This window comes from Pseudochaenichthys georgianus, chromosome 15, assembly GCF_902827115.2.
Source record: "Pseudochaenichthys georgianus chromosome 15, fPseGeo1.2, whole genome shotgun sequence".
In the NCBI taxonomy this organism is placed as follows: Eukaryota; Metazoa; Chordata; class Actinopteri; order Perciformes; family Channichthyidae; genus Pseudochaenichthys; species Pseudochaenichthys georgianus.
In genome coordinates, this window is record NC_047517.1 from 25,526,037 (window position 1) to 25,536,265 (window position 10,229).

Below are 10,229 nucleotides of genomic sequence, written 5' to 3' on the forward strand. Positions count from 1 at the left end.
CTGCTGTGGCGCAGACGCACACGGGCTTTCTATGCGGGGATCGGGGGGGAAACCCGAGGAAAATGAAATTGTCATCATGATAATATATCTGTAGGATTGTCTCAGAAGAGTACCATTACATAGTTTGTGTTATTTTGCCCTTTGTACTGTTGTTTTTTGCTCCAATTTTAATGCAATTTTGTGTTTATTTCCTGGTTTTCCCTTGGTTTCCATGGCGACTGGTGGATGCAAAGTGTGGCTGTCCAGTGATGTATACGGGGTGTGGGGAAGCCCTCCTGTCATCATGACATCTGCTGTGTTTCAGGCAAATAAACCCCATCCCCCTCAGGCCCCTCACAGACAAAGAACAGGTCTTTGCTGTCATCCTGTATTTCAGTCTGTGTTTATTCCCTTAAAAAAAGCCATAAGAAAGCCTATCTCCTTCATTTATTATATTTTATTCCTATTATTAACGGCCTTCAGATGTTTTTATGACACTGTTGTCTGTTGTGCCATGTGACATACAGTCTTTTTATTCAACATCTAATTTCACAGATCCCTCCAGAGGATGTAAGATTGATATGTTCGTTCCCTGTGCCTGGCAGGGCTGCATGCGTCAGAGCATTCTCGGAAGAAATATATTACTCTGCTGCTTTCTATACCTAATGTGATACATAATGTGTCACCATTGATATCCAGTGTCTGTTTACGTGGATTAAATACATTGACTTACACAAATGAAAGCTCTGCATTCAGAGTAGCACGGTCACACTGTGGGAGCAGTTTCATGGTATGCTGCTTTACTGTTAGAGGGAAGGGTGGAAGAATAAAGCTAGTGATGGAGATCCTTTAAAGGAGACTGCTCACTTCTGAGAGGAAATATTCAGAGAAGTTGTGGACTTGAAGGAGCTGGAAGGGACACAACGTTTTTTTTTATAAGCAGATGTTGGAACTTTATGGAGAACAGTGGTTGTTATTGTTGTGCTGCAAGATGATGGTTAGACACTTCACTACATTTTTCATAAATGCCGTCATTCATGGCGCGAATAGAACACACACTGTCCAGCAACTATTTGACCACAGTGATGTTTGCAGTTATTGATACGCCTTTGCCTGTTTCTGACTGACTTCTGGGATCTGTGTTATTGGTTTTCTGTAACCATTGTGTGACTATATGCATGTGCATGACTTCATCAGTATATCTTTAAAGTTAAAAAACATTAAAAAAACTGAGACAAGCATTACAAAATAAATGTATTCCTAAAGCAGACATTCATTTTTTTCATTGCTGGTTTAAAAACGATCCTCTTTGAAGGCCTGACCTTCCCACTATGGAAATGTAAAGAAAACAAAGAGCCCGTCAGAGGTGGATTCATTTACCAGCTCTTAGAATTATGTATGGATTTTCTTAAAAGTCTAATCTACCTACAGTAATTATCTCTTTGTGATCACTTACTGCTTAACACTTTATAATACTTAATTTAATCCTGTTTTTAGATATTATTGGTTAACCCTTCTCTTGCAACCCTGTCTCCTAAAAATTACGTTCCCACAGAACTAAACTGCATTCTCAATTACGTTTAGCTAGAAACGTATTTACTCCCACGTTACGTTTGTTATGAACGTATCTCAAATACGTTTATTTTCTACATATCTTCTTGAAACATGTTTTCTCCCAGGTTACGTTCCTTATGAACGTATCTGAAATACGTTTATTTTCTACATATCTTTGCCATTTATTGTCTTGCTTATAATAATGATAATAGTCATTTATAAATATCATTTTAGAGCACACCTTTGAAATCGACAATCGGGCTCGATATATGGTTAAATTAAAATCAGTAGGCGAGGCTGTAATTTCGCCAGCTGTTACTCTCATGTGCGAGGCAGAACATAATAGTTTTAACATGCCAAAAAGCTGCTGTGTCGTTCATTGCACCTCAAACATTAAAACAAATCTAGAGTTACGTGTTTCTGTACTTCCTCTAAGAAGAAAGGAGAGCTCTGTGGCTTCAGGCTTGATCGCCGTTCAAATGACAGCCTTGGTTTCCCCAAAAGTGGGCGGGGCTGTAAAGTGAAGTAGATTTTACTGTCATCTATTATTCAAAACCATTCTATTTATTCTAACGTATTACATGCCAGTGCTTTATCTTTTTATTTATTTGTTTTTATTTTAAATCGTATAATGTCGGACTTTTTTTGTCGTCTTTGAGGAAAAGAAATGGGGTTTAGAGATTCAAAATACTGAAATCTGTATTTTTTAAAATCTCTTCCTTCTAATTTGTTATTCTTTTCTAAATAACACACTGTTATTTACTCAACAATAGCACACAATTATCCTTGTTTTTATTTATTCGTTTAATTCTATAATCTTGGGCATTTTAGCATGCTTTTTAGCCGTAAATAAAGTCACCAGAAACAGACGGGACATTTCGAGATTTAGGATGGCCCAAGACACTACACTACCCATAATCCCCAGCTATCGTTTGGGACTACAGTCCCGTTGACAAACCCCGTGATGTTGCGCCAAGGTTACGCCGAGCGTCAAGCTCTTTGAAATGGAACGAAACCACGGCAGACTATTCAAAACTGGACTCGAACGCCCCACCAGAACTACACATGCTGGCTATTGTGTTTCGCAACATGTTCTCTATGGCACGTCTCTACTGGGAATTGTAGTTTTAAAAGACGTTTTTCCCAAATGTAGAAGTTGACAGTATTAAACTGTGTACAGCCCTGGAGGTTTAGGCGATAGGAAACACATTGGTGTGTACACATTTAAAACATGTAATTACTAAATGGGTGAAAATCGCTTGTATCCATAATGGGCAGCATTAATATATACCCACACGACAGCTCATTGTTACTTTGTTATTCTACTCCACTACAATTCAGAGGTTAACCTGGTATTTTTACTCCACTACATTTAGTTTAGTTACTTTGCAGATTCTGATTAATGATGTGGAATATAAACAACCCTTAAAGCAGACTTTAGTTACACCTGAATACAATTCAGGGAAGGTGATTGTCAAGTGCCAACAATCAGGAGAGATATTTGATAGTTGGTGCTTGAGAAGACTAAACATTTATCTGCAGATCTTTATAAAGTATATTCATTACTCGTTATTCTCTACTAATAGTTAATTAAAAACTGTATAATGGCTATTTTGCATATCCCTTTCAAGATTTCAAGGTTTTCTAAGGTGTATTGATCTTATACACAACTTGGGTCGCAGGTTCCTCAACAGACATCTATCAATATGTGTGTACTGTATACCTCCACCATTAAACTGTCATATTCTGCACATTTCTTATTCTATCTACATACATAAGAGTATAATTAATGTGTATAATATCATTTAAAATAAGTGTTTCAACATAGTTAACATTGCAGGAAAGCAATATTTTAGACGTTAAGTACTTTGTCAGGCTTAATATTCATCTGTAGATAGATACCCCCAGAGCTTTTTTCTTGTTTAAAAGAAGACCTTAACCTAAAGTATTTTTTAATGTGTTAATAAAGGTTAATTCGTTTTTCTGTTTTGCACATCCTCCTATTAATATCTTTGTACATCCAGCACTAAACTGTTTTATTGTAGAGATCACTTAGTATCTTCTTGACTTTTTATATTCTATATTTCTATCATTGACCTTCTACTTTCCCCCTATGAAAGTATGTACTCTTAATATTGTTTTGATCAAATAAGATTATTCAACAAAAATAATTCAATAACATGCTTTAACCACTAGGCGGTGCACACAAGGTACACACAGCACACTAATAATAACTTTGTATTATTAGTGTAGACACTTATGTATAACATCTGAAGATGTGTAGTTTTATTCATGTTTTTACATAATTTTACAGGATATTGCTGTACTATTTCTCTTGTTTTACTTCTACACATTAATATCTGATTTGTAAAACATCACAGACAGAAAGGCATAGGCTATCCGTCATTTAATAGTAAGCTATTGAAATTGTGATTCCATAGATGTGTCTCCCATCACCCAAATCCCCTGACTATTCTCTCAACTCAGTATTTAGATTCTTATATTCAAAGAAAATCAGTAATATCTTTAAAAACTACAAGTCCTTTTTTATCAGCTGTGCACCGTTATGGTGTAAATATAACCAATATACCAATTGGATCAAATATAAAAGTCAGCCGAATTACTATTGATACTGCAAGGAGACGTATTTTGTGAAAAGAAATTGAAGATGTTGTTTAATTGTTGATATATTTATGATCCACGTCAAGTATTCAGTTTTGGCAGCAGTTCTCCTGTTTGTCTCTCTCTATAAATAAAGAATTACGGCAGATGTGTAATATTTAATGCAGCCGAACCGTGTATTACAATGCCGTTATGTGATGACTTCCAAAGAGAAAAGCAAGCACACTCTGAATTAGGTATTATTTTATTTTTCGTTGTCGGATATCATATCTCCATATCATATCAACACCATATCCCAGCGTGCATTGCGGCTAAAACATCCAATCAAAAAGCTTCAAGCTGAGGATCTTGGGTAATCAGTTTAGTGGGTTTGTGGTGTGTATCGCTCAAAATGTCCCGTCTGTTTCCGGTGACTTTATTTACGGCTAAAAAGCCCAAGATTATAGAATTAAATTAATAAATAAAAACAAGGATAATTGTGTGTTATTGTTGAGTAAATAACAGTGTGTTATTTAGAAAAGAATAATAAATTAGAAGGAAAAGATTTTAAAAAATACAGATTTCAGTATTTTGAGGCTCTGAGCCCCATTTCTTTTCCTCACAGACGGAACAAAAGTCAGACATTATACGATTTAAAATAAAAACAAATAAATAAAAGATAAAACACTGGCATGTAATTTACGTTAGAATAAATAGAATGGTTTTGAATAATAGAGAGTAAATCTACTTCACTTTACAGCCCCGCCCACTTTTGGGGAAACCAGCGCTGTCATTTGAACGGCGATCAAGCCTGAAGTCACAAGAGGCTTCTCAATACTCAAATTTCCCCTCCTCGACTCCCCTCCTCGAGACTTAGACCCGTCCACAGGAGATGCGAGCGGAGGACCGAGGAGGGGAACCGAGGAGAGAGGAGGGGAAGTAGCAGACGTTTAAAGAAATGAGAACTCCTCTCCTCTGAGCGGTCATATTAAAGCGACGTCCGTTCATTATGACGTGGCAACAGCTGCATCAGCTGTCGAGTGTTTTGTCATATTTTATAATCTCTGTTAATCAGCTGAACATTGTTCCCCCACATATTTTATTTGAATTCATTGAGAGTGCGGTATAATGAGACAATAACAGGCTACAGATGCGGACACACACACACAAATATATTTATATAAATATATACAATTTAAAGTATGAGAGCACTCTCATAATAACGTAACACAGTCAGAGACTGGATATACCCCCCCCCCCCCCCCCCCCCCCCCCCCCCCCCCCTCTCTCTCTGGTCGCTGAAATGGGGAATTGAAATTACGGGCCAAAAGTTGTATTTGCAAGTATTAAAAGTAAGGACATCAAACCAACTGAGACCCGTCTGTCCGCGGCATCTGCGCACTGTACAACACACACACCTACACACTGTACAACACACACACCTACACACTGTACAACACACGCACCTACACACTGTACAACACACGCACCTACACACTGTACAACACACTGTACAACACACGCACCTACACACTGTACAACACACACCTACACACTGTACAACACACACCTACACACTGTACAACACACACCTACATACTGTACCACACACACCTACAGCTGCTAAAGCATAATCAGGCTACAGCCGTTGTGTATTTTATTATGTGAAGCACTAAATGGTTTTAGAAAAATATGGACTCTTTGTAGATATCTACTAAACTAAAGCAAATAAAGAGAGTAGGCCTGTTATACTGAGTGATATATATTTTACACACTGCTCTGCTTTCTGCAGGACCTCACAGCTGTTCTCACTGTAAACATCGCGTTGCGATGAGAGCAGGTTCTCAAATAATATCCAGGGGATGCATGCAGAGCTGTCATTGGCTGAGATAAGTCCGGCCGTGCGTCACGCCTCCACCGTTCCCGGAAATGCATCCGCGGAGGAGCCGTGGAGGAACCATCAGTGTATCCTCGGTTATAGCTCCTCCAGAGAGCCTCCTCGATGCTCGATCCTCGGTCCTCGGTGTGCATTTAGAGAAATGAGACGTCCTTCAAAATGGCGCGCTGAAATTCATTTCCGGGTCACTACCGGAGGACCGAGGAGTCGAGGAGTCGAGGAGGGGAAATTTGAGTATTGAGAAGCCTCTACAGAGATCTTCTGTTACTGTCCTTTCTTCTTAGAGGAAGTACAGAAACACGTAACTCTGGATTTGTTTGAATGTTTGAGGTGCAATAAACGACACAGCAGCTTTTTGGCATGTTAAAACTATTATGTTCTGCCTCGCTCATGAGAGTAACAGCTGGCGAAATTACAGCCTCGCCTACTGATTTTAATTTAACCATATATCGAGCCCGATTGTCGATTTCAAAGGTGTGCTCTAAAATGATATTTATAAATAACTAATTATCATTATTATAAGCAAGACAATAAATGGCAAAGATATGTAGAAAATAAACGTATTTAAGTTACATTCATAACTAACGTAACGTGGAAGAAAATATGCTTCTAGAAGATATGTAGAAAATAAACGTATTTGAGATACGTTCATAACAAACGTAACGTGGGAGAAAATACGTTTCTAGAAGATATGTAGAAAATAAACGTATTTGAGATACGTTCATAACTAACGTAACGTGGGAGAAAATACGTTTCTAGCTAAACGTAATTGAGAATGCAGTTTAGTTCTGTGGGAACGTAATTTTTAGGAGACAGGGTTGTCTCTTGCGTGAGGTCATACCCCCCTTCCCATGCTATTTTCGGTCAAAATTGACCGGTGTGCTTTGCACAGTGATACCTCTGGAACCCCTTATCCAATTGTGATGGTTGACATCTCATTTGAACAGTCAAAGCAAGTAGAATCAAGGGATGACAGACAGAATGACACCAGGGGTGAATTTCATATTATTTTTGGCAGTAAGTTCAAAGATAGTGCTTATTTTACATTACTGTATATTATAAAAATGCTTGCCATGTAGGCTGTGTTTACTGTTTTACATTTATGGAAATGATTTAGTTAGTGTTGTAGCTGAGATTCTTCCCGTTCCAATGATGTATGGGATGTATTGATTTGATACAAGCAAGCCAGTGTTTCATGTCATGGTCCGGACCCACCGGTGGGCCCATCAAGTTCAGCATTCACTGTGATGAATATAAAATAAGACAGAACATGTGTGTGTGTGTGTGTGTGTGTGTGTGTGTGTGTGTGTGTGTGTGTGTGTGTGTGTGTGTTCACGCACATCGTAGGCAATGCAAAATTGTGGAATGTCACCTCAGGCTCCTCTATCTCAGGGGCCTCTCCCTGGTCTGTTGTAGGCTCATAGTCTGGATCGATGTTGTCTTCCACTTCTGAGACATCTTCCTCTATCTCCTCTTCATCTTGTTCAATCTCCTCTTCATCTGGTTCAAAAATGTGTCCAGAGCCCCTCGTACAGAAAATCTGGGAATGGAGGAAAAGAGAGAGGGTTGTGTTCCCTGACACTTGGTGAGTTCCCTGACACACCGGGGACACATATTCATGTATAAAAGACGTACAAAAGTGCATTTTGTATGATAGGTCATACAAATTATATTTACTTACTTATTTATTTATACTGGCCATTCTATTCTATCCTATTTCTGTCCTATACATGTTATATAACTACATTTCACCTTATCTTACATGCCACATACAATAATACAATAATGCATCATATAATAATGTATTATGATGACATTTTTATATTAAATTCATATCATTTGTTTAATTTCTCTATTTATCTACTTTTGCTGTTAATGTGCTACTGCAACAAAACAAATCCCCTGTGGGAAGAATAACTATCTTATTAATCTTAAATAAGTTATTTAAATAATTACCAATATGGTTTTAAATCACTGTAAGAGAAAATGTATTTGCATATTTCATAATCCTCCTCCTCCACCAGTGAAAGCCACACATGAAGTGAACATGCTGTTGTTTTGCTGTTTGACCTCTGACCCCACATGCTTAAGGTGTCCTCTCAGGCCTCAGAGCTGCTTACCTCTCATGATGCACAGGCTTTAGTAGGTGAGATGCTCTCTGGTTCCTGTATGAACTATGCCTCATATCAGGATTATTAAAAATGACAGAAACACAAGAAAACCTCTTCTTAAAAATGTACATAATATTAAAACACTTTCAGAGACATATTCAACCATCACTGCAATTAAATATGTTAAAAAAAAGCACAAAAGCTGAAAGAATGAGATAATGTTGAACCTTAATAACCAACTATTTGTTGTTGAATATTCTGACCATATTCTAATTTTGAAGTTTCAAAGGATTTTGTAATACTCACACATTTTCCTAACATTTTGATGATCAGAAAATATGTGTTCTTGTTATAGTAGGTATATAGTAGGTATAGTAGTTACAGGGGGAGGCAGGGATGCCTTTTACAACATGGGATCTTTCAGGGATTTTCTCACGTGATGTAACATAACATCTGCTATACAGTAGCCATCCTAAATAAGGTCAAACAGATCCAAAAAAGACAAAAGACATTTATCTTTTTAAGTCCAAAAAGATCATTGTCAAAGGACAAGACACAGGACTCTTTAACCAGCTATTGAACCCCATGTAAACCTTTGTAAACTGCAGCCTACAAGAGGGGATATTGTTTTCTTGTTTCTGTACTCTCTGTAAACTATGATATGAAAGTAAGTGTATGGACACATTGGCTAGCTATAGCTTTTGCATATTCCTGTTGCTCGTGCATGTTCATTCGATGAATGAATATCAGCAGCCTGTAAACATAAAACAGTAACGCAGGTCTCCTGTAAGCTTGTTAGCAGTTAATTAAAGGCTGGTGTTTGGTCAGTCCTGCTCTCCTAAACCCCTTTAGGTGTAACTCAGTAGTAGACGCAGTGTAAACAGACGCACCTCGGAGAGTCCTGGGATCAAGAAGGTTAGAAGTCTCCATCAGGAAACTCCTTCTATTCAATAATGTGCTGCCAACTATCTCATACTCAGACATCCATGATGCAAAGCATAACATGAATATCACCCTTCTTGCTAAATATATGTAATTGGGCCACTTAAAACGCACAGCATGAATGACTTGAAAATAAACTTTATTGACATTGCAGATTGTCTTTTACATGATGCTATTGCACATACACTTATGTATTTAATGCTATTAATTAATTTCTGTCAAATTTCTTGGCAAAGCATTCGCTGAGATTTAAAGTTCTAATGTTAACAAATGCGTGCATCAGAAGAAAACTGACATTGTTCCGTTTTACAAGCTTCGTTTAGGAAAATAGCAACACCATCATAACATAGTTCAGTTTCTGCTACTAGTATAGTAGCATTAGTGTGCTGCATAGTTTATGTATGACACCTTCCCGTCATGTAAATGCCACATGATCTCTGCACACGTTGACTTATGAGCAGGACAGCAGTATTTTTAATTTATGTAAGCAGTGGACTTAGCCAAAGGGGCTTATAACCAAATCCAATTCTGTCAAATCTTCTTACATCTCTCACCCATTTGCTATGGACATATGCTTGACATTTTGAAAGCACTATTTGCAATTTAAAAAATAAATGAGTTTAATAATTGTTGTTTGGTAAGCTCTTTCTATACAAAATAAGAGCATTTTATTTGACTATTTGTATTCCACCCCAAAAAAATCATATTAGAAGCCTAACATGTCTACTTAATTAAACCATGGCAAAAGAGAGCGAGCTAATTATCCTTATCTTATATTCAGTATAAATTGTCATAATGGATACAATCTATTCTTTAAGTATATACAATATTAATACATGTTTTTATAGTATGACATAAATTATGTATGTGCCCAAGGTTGATGCCAATTAAAACAGCTTTCTATATCAGAGAATATTTGTAATATAATAAATATGTATTGTATATAAAAATAATTATTCATGGGTTCTTTCACATTAGAAATTCCCTCATCTGTTAACACACATGCTCATACACTTCCACACACTTCCACACACTGCACACACACACACACACACACACACACACACACACACACACACACACACACACACACACACACACACACACACACACACACACACACACACACACACACACACACACAC